Genomic DNA, 16,881 nt, shown 5'->3' with positions numbered 1-16,881 from the left:
CCAGAACTTCCCAGAAGGAAAATAGTGCAACTCTGTGAGTTAGAACATAAATGCCCATGCTGCTTGATTGTGAAGAGACATACATATTCACAATCCGAGACACGGACACATTGTAGAGGAGGACGAAGGCATAAAAAAGTGTGTTTTTAAGACACTATTTTTGTTTTGCTGATATTTCCTTTAGGTTTTTAGTTTGTTTGTTTGCTTATGTTTTTTGTCTTAACTTCTCAACCTCCAGTTTTTACTAAGTAAGTTCCTTATGTAAACATGTTGAAATATTTATAAGAAATTAGGTTTCCCTTAACCTAATTTTGTGCCCTTTAACATATTGGTGTGAAAAAACAAAAACTGCCATTAGTTTAAAACATTTTATCAATCAATCAATCAATCAATCAATCAATTAATGTTTATTATGGCAAACAACCAACATATTTAAACCAGAATTTCTGCATAATTCTCTACATAAACAATAAAACCGATTGATCTGAGGTTTAAAACATTTAAAGCAATTGCCATAATACTGTTATCACATAACAGCACATATATTTTCCAAATAGAAGATTCATTCTTTTTAAAATACTTTTGAAATTTTACAAACATTTTTGTGGGCAAAGAGACAGAGCTGTTATCTCACATTGGATTAATCTCTAAATTCCAGTCGCCATCACTTACTATTTTTTCCTGTAAAAAAAAGTCAAATGTCTTAATTATTTAATTTTATAACGGAGTGATTAATATTTGGTGCATAAATATGCACTCCTTACTGTGTAAACAAAAAGTGATTCCCAAAAACAAAACCTTGACTGAAAATATACCACCAATAGTAAATCAATTTTTCTTTTATATTAACTCTAAGGTGATGAAGATAGCTTTATCTTTAGTTTTCATTGGGGCCAACTCCATGGGGCTGTGGGGGCTTCAGCCCCCACAACAAAATATTTGAGGGGCCCCCACAAAGTTGATGGGCATTCCCATTCAAATAGTGTGTGTGCACTGCATCATGTGATCGATGATCTGGGCTTACCTGGGCCCCCACAATATTTTATTCAAGTTGGCACCCTGGTTTCATTAATGCACATACAGAACACGTTTCTATACGGTGCACAGTTGTTAACGTGTTTGCCTCACATATGACTCCAAACCACCAACTCTCGCTTGCCTCTACTGGTCTCCATCCTGAACTGATTTTGCAAACATGTTCTAGCCATGTTCCCGTGTGAGCTCCGAGCAGGGCATAGTTCAAAAGCTGGGAAGTGAAGGACACGCATTTGATTCATTTCAGTATTGATACCTCTGCTTGCCCATTATAATTTGTATAAGGAAACTCACACGCTGGTTATTCCATGCACTTTAGCATTTGTACTGTACAGCACTATGTAAAACAGCTCAAAGACCAAGTGGTGTGGAAAGGAATGAGAAGTCAAGCATGCCCTGGGTCATCGTCTTCCCAGGCACCTGAGGCCTGCTTCACACACAATGCTCTTTCAGTGTCAAAACTGTGTGTTGATCCAGAACGGTGGTCACTTGCATATTTGTTTCATTGCAGATACATGTACACGATGGGAAGATTTCCACAAATATGAGGATGACTGTTTTAAAGACCAAAGGAAGCAATTGCCTCCATAGCATCACCGCCACACCCAGGGCCAGCCCAATACATTTTGGCACCTGAGGTGAACCACCAAATGGCTCTCCCATCCCCCCCAGGAAAGAAGGGGTGAGTGAAGATCCATTATCAGGAACAAAGCGGGGAATAAAGATTTACATGGGGATCTGCCGCCCCTGTGGATCTGCTGCCTGAGGCAGTTGTCTCACTTTACCTCAACGCACCAGCACAAAATAACATTTCAAAATGAAAGTGTTTAAAATACTCCAAAACATCAGAGCCTAAGGGTTTCTTAAAGAGGTGTTTATGACAATCGCATGGCTACGTTACACACAACCACTAAATAGCAATGGTGAGCCTAATGGCGGAGAGAATAGATTTTAACAGCAGTCTCCAAGTACAGGGTGTTTGTGTGCTGAGTTCTCTGCAATGGTATCAACAATACTAGCACTAAAAGGTGTCAACAATACCAGCACTACTCACTATGGCTAAAGTGCAGCAAGAATGCCATCGTCTCTCAAAGAATGAAATGGCAGTATAACACTTAATTCTGAACCTTTACTTAGCGGCACATGTCAAGTGCAAGCATTTCATATCTATCCATCACAGAGTGTGCTGTTTTTAATCACTCCTGAGATTAAGGACATTCGAAAGTTTGCACAAGGTCATCTTAAACATTATAGGGGTGCAACAACTGATTTGAATCTGAAAACTTAATTGTGTGTTGCTGATTTGCCATTTGTAAGGCCTTTTTTATCTGAAGATCTAGTAAAGTGGTGAAGATGTAGCAGGGTGACTCCACTAGCACAGTGAATTGGCAGATACTCATCAAAAGTGAACAGCTATACCAACTAAATACTAGGGATGGAGACTAGTTAATTGGCCACTCAAAGAATGCCAGTTGCCTGCTGATTATTTGACGAGAGTCAGATATTGTCTAATAGTCAGGGGAGCCAGGAATATCCTTATGCAGGTAGTGGCTCTGTGCCAGAGTTTTAACTATTGTTTTCGTGAAGGTTTTCAGAACAAAGCCAAACAGTTACACTCATCTACATATAGTCATAGAGTTGGTGATGCAAAGCTGAGGCCAGGAAAATAAAGGTGAGAAGAATATTGATGGAGTGTAATTGCGGAGACCTTTTAAGTGGCCAAGCATCACACAGAAAAGGCAGGCATGCTTCCAGGTGCACGGACTCCTTCCTTTTTAAAAGTTGCAAAGGATCCTCAACTGTAACTGCTTCTTGGGGAGCATGAATCCTGCCAAATTTCAGGTGGATAACTGCAGTAAGTTCCCACAGGTGTAGCTGATACAGTGGGCACTTTAAAAAAAGGAAACAATCACTTAATTTTCTCTTTGGAGGGGCAAGTGTCCGTAAAATGCAGTACGTGAGAGATACCCTTGGGTAAGAAACCTGCCAAATAGCAGACAAGAATGCCCAGGAGCTTTTGTACTATGTATCTTTAAAGCTCTTTCATTACTCCTAAATTCATCATATTGGTAAATGGTCACAGGTCTAGGTATTTCTGTTTTTCAAATGGAACTAGACAAGGCCGTCCCCACAAGCTGGAAACGTTTAATTAACTTTTAATAATGTAAGGGGCCACTGCTGGATGAGACTTGCTTCTGGAGGAAACAGTAGAGAAGAATATTGGTTGCAGGGAAGGGTATCACTGAATAGGATACCTGAAGGAGCATCTCCACCCCCATCGTTCAGCCTGGACACTGAGGTCCAGCGCCGAGGTTCCCTCACTGTGAGAAGCCAAGTTACAGGGAACCGGGCAGAGGGCCTTCTTGGTAGTGGCACCTGCCCTCTGGAACGCCCTCCCACCAGATGTCAAAGAAGCAAACAACTATCTGATGTTTAGAAGACATCTGAAGGCAGCCCTGTTTAGGGAAGTTTTTAATGACTGATATTTTAATGTATTTTTAATATTTTGTTGGAAGCCGCCAGAGTGGCTGGGGAAACCAGATGGGTGGGGTATAAATAATAAATTATTGTTGTTGTTGTTGTTGTTGTTGTTGTTGTTGTTGTATGGTGTTCTATCAAGTGTTGCGCGGAATCTCCTTTTTAATACCACTTCTAGCTAATAAAGAAAACCCAATTCCCAGCAGTGTTAAAGCCTGCTCTGTTGTAGAAGGTGAAGGCGATGAGCTAATGGGCAACGAGAATGCCTTGGGTCCAGGGGCAGCACGTCCTGTTTGGCTGCTTGAGGCAAAACAAGAAGCGCTCCCCTGCCCTGACCCCTCCCCAGTGTCACCAGACCTGTCGTCTGCACCACTCGCCCTGCCACATCCGCCGATGGAAGAGAAGCAGCTCCAGCATCAAAACTGGTGAGATCTTGCCCAGAACTGGTGCCGATGCCAGCCCCGCTTCTCGGCCACTGGTGGAGAAGCAAACAGGGTGCCTGCAGGGGCACCACTATGGGGGGCTTCCACTGCCTGGTGGCTGGGATGGCCCTGTTTTGCTCTGAGAAAGTATCGAGGCACCTGAGAAAGATGTATGTGAATTCCTTTAAACTAATCATATTGAAATGGCACAGGGCCAAATACTATACAAGCATATAATAAAAATTGCCACATAAATTACTGCAACAAGGATATTCAAAATATTAAATATTTTATATTTTATCCTTTGGGGCAGTAGAATGTAAATAAACAAATGAATACATGAATAAATAAAGAAATAAAATACCTGCAGTTCTCATTAATGTTATATATCTGAATTGAAAACCGACAGCTTCACATTGAAGTTCTTCTATTATCTTCACTTTGTTTCATCAGTTACTTCTGAAATGACTTCCATTGCCAGCTTTTATTGACACAGGACTTTAGGTTTATTCCAGAAAACAAAACCTAGAACCTAGTTCAGGCATGGGTATCGACCCAGCATGTTCACCAGCAATTTCCATCTTTTCCATCAACATTTTCTTCTTCTTTACACGTGTCATCTAATGGGCTGTACCTGCCTTCCAGCTTTTCATGCACATTCTGTGTTAGATTTTATCAGTGCTTTTTTCTAGGGCAGATGCGTACACCTAAACATTTTGTGAATCTTTGTACTTTTGTCCATTTGCTGTATTTATTTTTCATGATTCGAACTATAAAATGGTGAATTTATTGAGTCAAAATGAGAGTACCCCTAAATGTTTTGTTTTAGAAAAAAAGCACTGGATTTTATATCTTTTTAGCTTGTAAAATTCATTCCATACTAATTTATGATTGGCTTGCTAGAATTTATGCTTCTCATTTGGATAAGACTTTTTGCCATGGGGAACACAAAGGTGTGCATTTTCAAATGCATTGTGTACACACACACACACACCTATCTATCTCTATCTCTATCTATCTATCTATCTATCTATCTATCTATCTATCTATCTATCTATCTATCATGTATCTATCTATATCTATCTATCCCCTACATGGACTCATGAAGGAGCTCCTCTCATTGTCTGCTAAAGAAGACATTCTGTTGCTCCCATAAGAGACAACTGTGAGAGGGAGCGGCTCATATGTCCTGAAAAGAATTTCACCCAGTTGTTTTTTTTACCCAAGTCAATAACTTCTGGCACCAGCAATTATCGACTGGCCTCACGTTTGCTTGGAGGAGGTCACATGACCTTTTGACCCTAAAACTAGAGGACGGAGACTAAAATGCAAACAGCACCGAAGGATCATGAGACTGAGTGAAACAGCCAAAACGCTAGAACTCAGGATCACCCAATGAATTTAGCTGATGGAAGGGTCAGAGCAGACAAGAGGAAGGGCTTTGCACAACATTAGCTTATGCAAGCCCTTGACATAAATTTAGGTTGCTTTTTAAAGGACTTTTAGAGACTTTTGAAATATTAAGGACTTTGTAGATGCTTTTAAATAAATAATAGATAAATTAATTAATGAAGGATAGGCCTGTCAATAGCTGTTGGGATAGCACAATGAAGCCTCCATGTTCAGAAGGTGTGCACTTTGAAATACTGGAAATGGGAAGGTGGACAAAACTCCCCCCGGTTTGATCCAGCAGGGTTGTTTTCCCATTCTTACGTTAAATGATGCCATGCTGAGCTTTTCATTCTTTTCTGGGGCTTAGCTTCCATGCCATAGTTTCAAATATCGTTGGGTTCGGAGGAGAGGACAGGTTCAGTTGGTATGCCAATTGCTGCACTCCTTCCCAGACAAGGCAGACTGGGCCATTGTGACACATCGAGATGAAACTACTGCAATATGCTTGGTGCGCAGCGACAGTTGAGAGTTCATCCAAGAGCACATTTACACTAATTTTATGCCATCTTCGTTGGCTCTCTGTTTTGTTTCCAAGCCTAATTCAAAGTGCTGTTTTTGTTTTGTTTTTAACCTTTAAAGCCCTAGTTGCTTTGGGACCAAGGAAACAGAGGGACCACAAATGCACCTGCAGGTTGATATCCTTGGGGGAGGCCTTAACCTGCCACTATTTGAAGTATGCTAGATGGGTACAAGTGAGAGAGCCTTTTCAGTGGTGGCTCCCAGGATTTGGAACTAGTTGCCCTTCAATTGTTTGCTCTTAGATTGCATTCCAGTCAGTTTTCACTCAGGTAATGGTTGACTGCTCATCCTTCTGTTGCCAATGTGTTTGCTCTTATTGCCTCTCCTGCTATATGTTGTTTTTATTGACTTTTCCTTGATTATTGTTTTATATGCTATTGTGAGGTGAGGGTGGGTGTTCTCAGGCAGTTGCCTGAAGGATTCATCAACAAAGCCACCCATCATACAGCCTGATATGCCCACCCAATAACCACCATCGTTCTACTAAACTAGATTATACATCATTAAATTAAATCTACTTGCTGGCAGATCTTGTCTTTTTAAATGTTTTGTACAGCACCTAGATTCAAAAATCAGTATTTACCTATTTATACATACATAAAGAAGAGTTTGGATTTGATATCCCGCTTTATCACTCCCCTTCAGGAGTCTCAAAGCGGCTCACATTCTCCTTTCCCTTCCTCCCTCACAACAAACACTCTGTGAGGTGAGTGGGGCTGAGAGACTTCAAAGAAGTATGACTGGCCCAAGGTCACCCAGCAGCTGCAGGTGGAGGAGCGGGAAGCGAACCTGGTTCACTAGATTACAAATCTCCCACTCTTAACCACTACACCACACTGGCTTTCATCGCTTTTTTTCTAGAAAACTAGGTGCTGTTTCTAGAAAACTCACCATAAAGTTGTTACAGTAAGTTCCACACTTTTTAAAAACAAAAAAAGAGGTTGTTAAACCTGCATACCATTGAGTACCCCTGAAAAATAATAGCACTGTATACATCTATCGTACCTGATATTGAGACCCTTAAAATGGCTATGACACTTAAGACTTTGAAGCTGGTACTATTTTGCTGAGTGAGATCCAGTCAAAAGCAAGCACATGCTTCAGTTTCTCGCCCTGCAAACAATGCCTAACTTGGGCTTTTGCGTGACGGTCACTCTGTGCCTCAGCCAGAGCTTAGCCGTGTCTTCCAGGCATGGGTCGCCCACTTCTGCACGAGGCTCAGACTGGATCCTGCCGCTGCCCACTCTCCTCCCCTGGCCAGGCCCTCGGGCAAGTACGGAACGGAAGGATTCCGCGCTCTGCTTTGAGCCCCTCTCGGGTGGGTGAGGGATCTGGTTCCCGAGCGCCCGCCCGCTTCCCCGCGCCGAGGGAGGAGCTGCGCTTTGCCCGCTTCCCGGGCGCAGCAGGAAGGACGCGGCGCAACTCTTCGCCGCGGAGGAAAGAGAAAATGGAGGCCCCTCTCCACTAGCTCGACGCCTCGCTTTCCTCTCGGGTCTTGGAATCGAGAAAGATCAGGGTGGATTCAGGGATCCGACCTTGCCGATCTCAGGGGAAGATGGCAGCTGAGGGGAGTCCCAGCAATAAATAGCTGGCCCTCGGTCTTCGCCTGGGGCGTCCCCGCTGGCTTTCATCTCTGGATTTTTGGGCGTGTGTTTTGTAAACGAGCTAAACCTGTGCCAGTGTGTGTAATAAATATAGTATTAAAGATCGCCCTGCAGTTATCCAAAGCTACTTTCCTCACGGCATGCACCAGTCAGTGGCTACGGCGCGCTCTTGCGCCGCATTTCGGGCGGGGGTTGTTGACACCCCGAGCTTCCCCCGCGGCGCCCCGTCCTGCTCGGAGCCGAAGTCCAGTTTTCCCGCAGGCTGCCTTTGCACGATTCTCGAAGTATCAAGAAACGGGTACACTGGGAGGCGCGGCGCAGGCTCAGCTCGCTCCCGCAACTAGCAGCGCTTCAAAGTTTTGCATCCTACTTTGGCTTGTTTGTGTGTGTGCGCGCGCGCGCGCGTATTTGTGTGTGTGCATCTGTGTGCGCGTGTGCTTAAAGGGGAAGCCCCTGCACTAGACAACATGCTTGCTGGCCTGCCCTCCGAGCGCGGGAGGGGGCGAGGAGCCCCCAAGGGGGCGGGCGAGGAGCGCGCGCGGCCAAAGGCGAACCGGTGAGCAGGGGGCAGGATCGGGCTGGACTGGCGGCGCGGCCACTGCGACTGGTCCGCGCCGAGCAGAGACGGGGGAGACCCAGGGGCCGAGGCGAGCGTCTCCGGCGGAGTTAACCCGGGCTTGGGGCGGCAGAGGGAAGCCCGCCATGGGAGCCCCCGAGAGCAGGCCGGCAAGAGCGCGACCTGGAGGAAAAGCGGAGGACGGCGGCGAGCAGCAGCAGAAGGGCCAGCTGCCAGGGCGCTGCGCCTGAAGTCCGGTCCGGGTTTTGCCTCCAGCCCCGGAAAGCGGCGGCGGCAGCAGCGAGAGCAAGCGGCCGCCCTTTGCAATGTGGTCGTCCGCCCGCGCCGGTGCTCGCCGAGCGAGGCTGTAGAGGAGGCTTGGCCCAGAAGCGGCTCCGAGCGAGCGAGCGAGCGAGCGAGGGCTGCCTCCGCCCGCGGCCGCCCGCCTTGCGCAACTTGCCCGCCCCCGCCCCCCGACCTGCTCTGCCTTGCATGCCGGCCGCCCTCTGCGTCGGGCTGGGCAGCCCCCCCGGCTGAGGCGCCAGGCGGACGCGGCTGGGCCACTTCGGGGCAGGTGCCGAGAAGACCGGCCACCTCACCGGGGCGGCGCGCGCTCCGGATCGGGACCTGTAATCCGGCGGGCGGCAGCGCGCGCGCAACGCGCACACCCGGACTGCCCGGAGCGGCGGCGGCGGCTGCTCCGCGTCCTCCTCTTTCCTGGCTCCCGCTGCTCCTGTTTCGGCTCCGGATCACTCGGCTTCGGGTAGGTGCAAGAGTCCAGGGCCCCCCCTCCTCGGTTTGGCTGCGAATGCGGGGCGGAGGCAGGAAAGTACCGCGGAAAAGTTTGCGGCGGGGAAAGGCTGGCCTTTCCCGGCAGGGGCTGCCGGCGGAGCGGCGCGGGTCCTCTGGCCCCCGGCCCCCTTCGCCGTCGCCTCCCTCCCGCTCTCCCTGCCTGCCTGCCTCCCGGGGAGGTGTTGCCGCCGCCGCCGCGGCTCCTGCAGCAGCCGCCGCCACGCCGGTCTCAGATCAGTGGCTCCAGACAAAAAGCGAGCGGGGATTTGGGGTGGGGGCCGCGCGCGGGTCTCAGCAGCGCCGGCGGCACAGGAGGTGTGTCCCCCCCCGCCCAAGCCAAGCCGGGGCAGAGACCTGAGCGCCGTCTTTGCGGACGAGGCCGCCGGCTGCGGCTCTTTCGTCTCTCGTAAGTGGCGCCCCCTCGGCCGCTCTGCGGGGTCCCGGGTGCTGTTCCGGGGGGCGCGGGGAGCGCGCGCTGCGGAGCAAAGTTTTGTTGGCGAGCTTCAATCTCTCCCCCCCCCCCCGCCCGTCTCTCCGCATCCTTATCTGGAGGTGGACAGATGCCAGGTTCTGGGGCGCAGGATTTATTGCGCGCCCGCCTTCCCTCCCGCCTCTCCGGTCCCTGCCCCCCCCCCGCCCCCCGGGCCGCCTAATCGGTGCTTCGTTTCCCAGGTTACAGCCGCGGTGTCTGCAGCCAGCCAGGCGTTGGAGGCGGCGGCTGGGTCTGGCTGACCCTCCACGTCGCGCCGGCTCTCCCTGGGCGGATTAGCGCGGCGCCCGGCCCGCCCGGAGCGCCACTGCGGGGCTGTCAGCCGCCTCCACGCTGCCTTCCCCGCGAGGGGCCGCCGAGCCGGGGCGAGCCCGGGGGCGCTTCCTCGCCTGCTGGCCGGCGGGACGGGGCGGGGCGGGGAGGCCGGGATTGCTGCCCCACCACTGATCTGAAGCGGAGAACGTGGAGGCCGAGGGAAAGGAGAGTTATTTTTTTCAATGGGAAAGGGTTGCGCTTCAGCTTGACCCCCTGGCTCCGGACTACTTTGGGGCTGCAAAGCAGAGGAGCTCGCGACCCCCGGCGCTTCCCTGCACTTTGAGACTATTTTGCAAACTGGCAGAGCCGCTGGCGTCGGTTCTTCTGCTTGCCTGTTGCCTTTCGCCCATGTGGCGGCGGCACTTCCCCCTTTCCACTTTGGGAGTTAGCCGTCTGTTCCCAGACTTTCTGGTCGTGTGCCATTCCGCAGAGTTGTGTTTGTGCGTGCTGGTGCCTGCGAGGGACTCCTATGGGGCAAGCCGTGCCTTTCTGGCAAAGAGGCTTTCTCCTCCCCCAGGGTCAACCCTTTCCCAGTGCCTGATGGGGGGGGGCACCCCCTGCCTGGGCCTTTCCTGCCTGGGAGCCTCCTCTGACACCCCTCCCCCAGCCCTTCTCTGGAGACTCCTTCCAAGATGGCACTGGGGGCCTGGTCATGAGACGCAGAAATCTGTGTCACTGCCTGCCCAGGGGCAGCTTGGCGCTTCCCCTCAACCAGCGCAAGAGTCTGAAGTGAGTGAAGTTGGGGATATCGAGAGCACTTTCACAACCCACCTCCCAAGTCAGGGCCTTCTTGATGGGGGGAGGGGTCTTGACCCATTTTACCTGTGGTTTCACGAAATGTGATTTGGTTGTTTTTGTGTTCCACTGCTTACTGTGATGGATGGCAAATGCCAAATATGTGCCCTAGAAACCCCAGAGGTGGTAAACTACAACCTTCTTCCATTGATGGACACTGCATTGGCAATCCAGAACCACTGAGCATCTTAAATGTAACCATGCTGCTGTTTAGAAGGCAGGAAGTAATAGTAGGTAGTCATGATTTGAGTGTGACAAATACTGTACACAAGCAAAGTGCCCCTTCATAACACGGGCAGAGCCCTGCCGGATACGGCCCCTGGCCCATCTAGTCTAGCATCCTGTTCTCTCAGTGGCCAAGTGGACGTTCATGGGAGGGCCACAAGCAGACCCTGAGTGCAGCTGTGCTCTCCCCCCTTGCAGTTCCCAGCAGCCAGTGCTCAGAGACATTCTGCCTCCAAGAGTGGAGGCAGAACACAACCATGATGACTGAGAGCCACTGATGGCCTTAGCCTCTGGATTTGTCTAATCCTCTTTTCCGAGCCCTCGAAATCATTAGCCACCACTACAGCATGTGGTGGTTGGCTTTGGGGAGGGAACTTGGTGGGTGGGGAAAGGGCAGTAGATCTCTACATACTGTGCACACGGATACTTCTAGCAACCAGTGAGGACCAGGCCATCTGGTGTCAGCAGTAGAGGACATGCTTTGACCTCATCGCTAGTGTCCCCCAGTGCAGCATCTTATATTCTCCCACAGAACTGAATGGCTTTATCCACTCTTACGAGAGTAAAGGAGACAATATTAGGGCATGTCCCTGGTGATCTCAACCTTTGGGAATCCATATTCATCTGCATTCACTCTGTTTCTTCATCACTTGGTGTGATGGAATTTTTGGGACAGACAATATGCCATCTTCAACCCTTGCCAGACAGAGTAGTTTATCCAGTCACAGTCCCTTTAAGACTGCCCTGGAGATAACTTTCCCACTTTTTCTGGTTTATTTGGCTTCTTAATACATTTTTCCTTTTGCTCAGGTGATCAGTTCTTTAAAGTATGGCTCATACTATGGACCATAACCACCAACAAAATTGTACAGAAAGAGAGATTGTGATCAGAAGTCCAATGTGTTCAAGGCTCTGCTTTCTCAGACCACTCCAACGATCTTTTACAAGTGATGGTTGGAGTTCCCAGGAATCAGCCTAATTGTGGGAGCAAAGAACTGTAAGATTCAGAATGTTTGGGAACCAGCTGTCAGTGACGGAGGGTCTGGGCCAGGGGTAGGCAACCTAAGGTCCGTGGGCCGGATGCGGCCCAGTTGCCTTCTCAATCCGGCCTGCGGATGGTCCAGGAATCAGCGTGTTTTTACATGAGTAGAATGTGTGCTTTTATTTAAAATGCATCTCTAGGTTATTTGTGGGGCATAGGAATTTGTTCATCCCCCCCAATATAGTCCAGTCCACCACATGGTCTGAGGGACGGTGGACCGGCCCATGGCTGAAAAAGGTTGCTGACCCCTGGTCTGGGCTCTCCTCCGCTAAAGTGAATCTTCTTAGACACCTGTTGCTAAGAAAAGGCTACTATGATCAGATTTCTTTAAGGTGTTGTTCCTGCTCAGTCTTGTGGCATCAGGAAGAAGTCTGAAATGACCTGCTGCTGCAGCCTGGCCTTTAACAGGCATGAGATGAATTCTCTAGGCTTCTTGGTCTCAGTCAAGGTGACATTGCCACGACTCAGTGGCTGCCCTTTTAAACAAAGTAGAATAGCATGATATCATTTGTCTGGCTGGCCTGCAGATATCCAAGCTTGCCAGCTCTTGGGAGATTTGGGAGTGTCTTCTGCTGTAGTCTCTGGAATTTAGTAGTTCTGAAATGATTCTGTCAGAGATCTTAGGTAAGAGATCTGAGGGACACCAGTGTTCTGGCAGTCTGGCAGTTTTGATAGACAAGCGTGATACTTGGTGGAGTAAATCCAGGTGGACTTGCAGACAGGTGCCATAGCCCTGGTAACGGCATTACTGTTTGGAGCAGTCCACACAGCTGACCTGCCTTCCTGCAGTGGTTGTGATGATGTCCCAGCAGAAACAATTACTTATATTATTTCTGAAATAGAAAACGTGTATGCAATATATTCGTTATGAAAGTTGTACGTGTGAATAAGTTATGGTATTTCCCTTCCAACATATATTTATGGCAATATATGCTAACTTGCTTGTGCACACACAAAATATCATTTCCCACTACAAAGTGATTCATCTCTCAGTTAACTACAAATATGGAAGAAGAGCAGTTAGCTGTTGTTTCCTCAGTTTGCTGCTGCTTGAATACCTTTTGCTCCCAGAAACCTGCTTTATGGATTGTTTTGGGAGCAAAATATGGCTGAAAATAATTGTGTAAAGCCTGTGTAAAGTCACCCAAGCCAAGAAAATTGGAGCTGAAAGTGCAGTTCCTGCTGTTCTTTCCTTTTGTGCTTCGAGAAGTCTTCAGACACTAGACACTTATTTTTTAATTTTTTCTTTGAACTATCAAAACCTACCAAACATGAAAGGGAATCATAAGAAATCATCTGCACCTGTTTTTTGAATGGCGAACAACCCTCACCAGGTCCATGGGAAGCAATCTCCCAGTAACGTGCTTTCCCCTGTCTTAATGTGAGAACACTGCTGTTAGAGGAAATAATTCTCTTCATAAAAATATAAATATGGGTCACATGTAGTCTCTTGCCCTTCACTACAAGTACTTTTTAAAGGGATATTTATTAAACGAGAATAATCAATAATAATAAAAGACTGCTGGTGTTCCATGAAAATTAAGAAACATGAACAAAATCTGATCTCATAGGACATCGAATTTCTTTAGGATTAAATAAGATCTCATGACAATTTCAAGGGAACGATGCCCACTTACCCCACACTTGATGTCATAAGTGATGTTCAGTGTGGGGCAGGCAGAGACGTGGCTGCCAGTGCACAATCATGAGCCTTAAGGTGTGTTTCTTCGTGTGCATTGGCTAGGGAAAGGAGGTTTTGGCCCTACTTCCCACCAGCTGAATGGGTGAGAGAGCCACAGCCTGCCATTTTGCTCAAGGTTTTCCGAGTCAGCTGGCTGCTGTGTGGGAACCCACCGGTCAATCCTGTGGTGTCATAATGATGTGTGATTGACGGGTGGTCTGTCCTACTCGGCAGAGTTGGCTCAGAGTTGGTGTTACCAGATAAGGATCTGGCCTGTGGAGCCAAAAAGTTTTCCCACCTCTATTCTAGGAAGATTGATAGCTTAACTCAGCGGTCTATTATTCTGCAAGTAAAACTGCAGGGAAACCTGCCTATTATCCTTTTGTCAGGGAAAACTACGGCTGAACTCTACTCTCCATATATTTCAGGTTCTAAGCAATCTGCTTCTTCTGTACATTAAAGCTAGCATTGCACGTTATGAGAAAATGACAGTTCAAAGTACTGGATGAATGAAATCAATGTAGTAAATGGGAAGAATGATTTAAATGTAGCTTCTAGTTATGTGAATGAAAACTGCTCTTTGAATGAATGAACTTGTCTGGGAGTGTTGTTGATGTGCTGTAAATGCAAAGCACACATTACAAAATTGAAGTCTCTAAATGTGGATCGGTCAGATGGTAACGTTTTGTTTCCATTGAGCCAAAATACACATTTTATGATTGCAAATAGTACTGATAGCGAAAAGACCTTCACTATACAGAATATTTTATGTATGTGTTCCCCTTCCACCAATGAATTTAAAAAGAAGACACCCCTGCCTTGGTACTTGGAGATTACTGCTGCTTGGGTAGACTGTCAGTGAGCTGGTTTGGACATTAAGACAAACTATCGTGATGGGAATGAGCCACAGTGAGCCTCTGGCTTATGTGGGCACCCCCTCTCCCCCTTCCCCCTCCCCCCCTCCTCCTCCAGTGCAGCCATGAGGAGAAGACTGGAAGTGTTTGCTTGTTTTTTCGATTAAGTGCAGTCTCCTTTACTTCAGAACTGAATTGCGGTTAAACTTCAGCTATGATTCATTGAAACAAATGAGCTTCCATAACAAATGGTTTGAAGTTTGCTTGTTTTCAAACAAACCATGGTTAAGATTAACCATCGTTTGTCTAGGTACAGATAACATGACACGGTGTGTCTTGCCATTAAAATGGAAGCTAAGTCCCTGCTCTCCTCCTCACAGCTACACCAGAGGAGGAGGAGGAGGAGGAGGGAGCGCACAAGTATGAGGATCACTGTGGCTCATTCCCATCAGGATAAACCATGGTTTAACACAATGGCTGAACTCCATTTATATGTACCAGTTGTTTATGAACATAGGAAGTTATGTACTGGGTCAAATCATTTGTTTGTCTACTCCAGTGCTTCTCATCTAACTGGAAGTGATTCCTAAGGCTTTGGACAGTAGGTTTTTTCCAGGCCTGCTGTCCTCTTCACTGGCCATGTTGTGATTTCTGCATGCATATCATGCGCTTTACCATTGAACTATGGCTCCCTCCCTTCATGCTAACACGCACTGCTAAGGTACACAACAACTTATTTGGAGTCCTGCTCTTGGTGATAAACTTTCCCATGTTAGCCCTCTTCATGATGTCTGCAACAAGCATTGTGAATGTCCCTCATTGCACTGTGGCTTCTTTCCTGTGACAATGTTTTAGATTCCCCCCCTCCCCAGAAAAATGCATCTGATTGCATACTGATGCCTAGCAGCTGAGATGTAATTCTTTGTTCATCCCCACCCCCTGAGCTTTGCGTGGCTCTGGCGGTGGCACCAGCTGTGTTTCTGACCTTGGGCTTCCCTAGCTGTCCCCCTCCCGTGTTTTTTTGCACACTCCAGCAGTTATGGGTGTCTGTGTATATGGGTGCACAGCTGTCTGTCTGCATAGCCTACATTATTATTGTTATGATTTTTGAAAAAGACATCAGCCCACTGTCCAGAGAGGAGAGCGAGCACAGCTGGGCAGGAAGTCGTGAAGAGGAGGAACAGCAAAGGAAAATGGGAGATAAACCTGGACAAAACAAAACCATGAACAATTGTGGCAGAGGAGGAGTGATGCAGTGTTGCGAAATGTGGAATTAGTGCTGAGGCCGTGGCGCTAGAGCGGTCGCTAAGCTAGCTTGGCACTCGGCACGATAAGCTTTGTTGATCCAGGTGCAGTTGGGCCTGCAGATGCTCATTCCAGAATTTGGCCAGCAAGAAACTGCTGCAGCCCCACAATGACTGAAGCCCCAGGACTGGTCCAGCTGCAGCTGCAGCAGCAGCCTGGCAAGCAGACTTGTGAAATTAGCAGGCTGAGGAGCATCGGGAGATGTTTGCTTCCAAGAATCTGCTTTCAGCCTTGGTCAAGAGATAGGGTTGTTTTGGCTATGGCAGAACAGATAACAGGGAACAGTGGTGGAAATACCAAAAGCATGGATGCATTTTTTCTTTTTGTCATCTGTCTTGAATCAGAATAAGTTACCCTTGTGTATCCTGGGAAAGCTGCTTTCTGTATTCTGAAGGACCCAAGGCTTATGCAGATTTTTTCAGGTTTGTGGTAATCTGTTCTGGATTGTTCTAGTTCATCCGAGGGTGGTCTTTGTAATGTATTTCTTTATTATTATTGTTGTTGTTGTTGTTGTTGTTGTCCTAAAAATACTCAGTTACAGCAAACTTTAGTCCCTAGTGAAAATCAGAATTTAGTGCAGTCCCTAGAGTCTTCAGTATGAAGCTCTTTGAGCTCCAAATATTATATAAAATCCTGTAAAAATCCTTAAATTTCAGGATTTTATCTCTGAGGCCATTCAGTGGCCAAGGGCTTTGTCTTCTCCAGGGTGATCTTTTTCACCATGTTTGCTGAGAAGTAAGTCCCACTGTGTTCACCTGGACTGGCTCCCTACTTTATTTAGGATTGCAGCCTTCGTGGGGCACTTAAGATTCTGACACAAAGTGCTGGTTTGTGGTTCTTCCAAGCCACAGTATGGATGATGTCCTATATTATTTTTGTGGTGTAATAGACAAGAGGAACTGATGCCTTTTCATTTTGAAAGGATTTTCAGAGCTCCCTTGTTTGAAAATGGGGGGAGTTTGTGGAATATCTGAAAGTTGACATAGAGAGATTTGGATTGTAGGTTGCAATAGCTCCGTGTGTAAAGTTTAGGATAATAAATTGCTTTTGCAAAATATGCTATATTTAAAAAGTCCACAGAAACTTTCAGAGTTTGAGATACGGAAAATGTTTCTTGTAGGTTTAGCCATTTAGTCCTATTTTGTTGGGAAAATTGAAGTAGATTGTTAGGAAATGCAGATGACATCAGAGTATCTCTAGGGATGTTTATAGGAGTCAGTTTTATTTAGACAGCATGATAGGCATGGAATTTTGGCTGTGGCAAAGTTAAGACTGGTGGTTCATATGGATGGATACTACTTAAAGGGTGTGTCTTG

General features: G+C 47.5%; 1 protein-coding gene across 7 annotated transcripts in view; it reads left to right on the top strand.

Annotated features, from left to right (window-relative positions):
* Window positions 1-8,042: 8,042 nt before the first annotated feature.
* CXXC5 (CXXC finger protein 5) overlaps window positions 8,043-16,881 on the top strand; it is a 62,854-nt gene continuing 54,015 nt past the window's right edge. For 2 of the 7 annotated variants that reach the window (XM_083748687.1, XM_083748685.1), the window contains exon 1: window positions 8,043-8,829. The gene's annotated coding sequence lies outside the window, so the exon portion shown is untranslated. Of the gene's footprint in view, window positions 8,830-9,042; window positions 9,265-16,881 lie in introns of those variants that run through there. The other 5 variants (XR_014566707.1, XR_014566708.1, XM_083748688.1 and 2 more) reach the window with 5 other exon arrangements.

Source organism: Podarcis gaigeae (assembly GCF_964106915.1).
Source record: "Podarcis gaigeae genome assembly, chromosome: 7".
Lineage (NCBI taxonomy): Eukaryota > Metazoa > Chordata > Lepidosauria > Squamata > Lacertidae > Podarcis > Podarcis gaigeae.
Note: the sequence above shows the minus strand (reverse complement) of the source record. Positions and strands in the feature narration are given on the sequence as shown.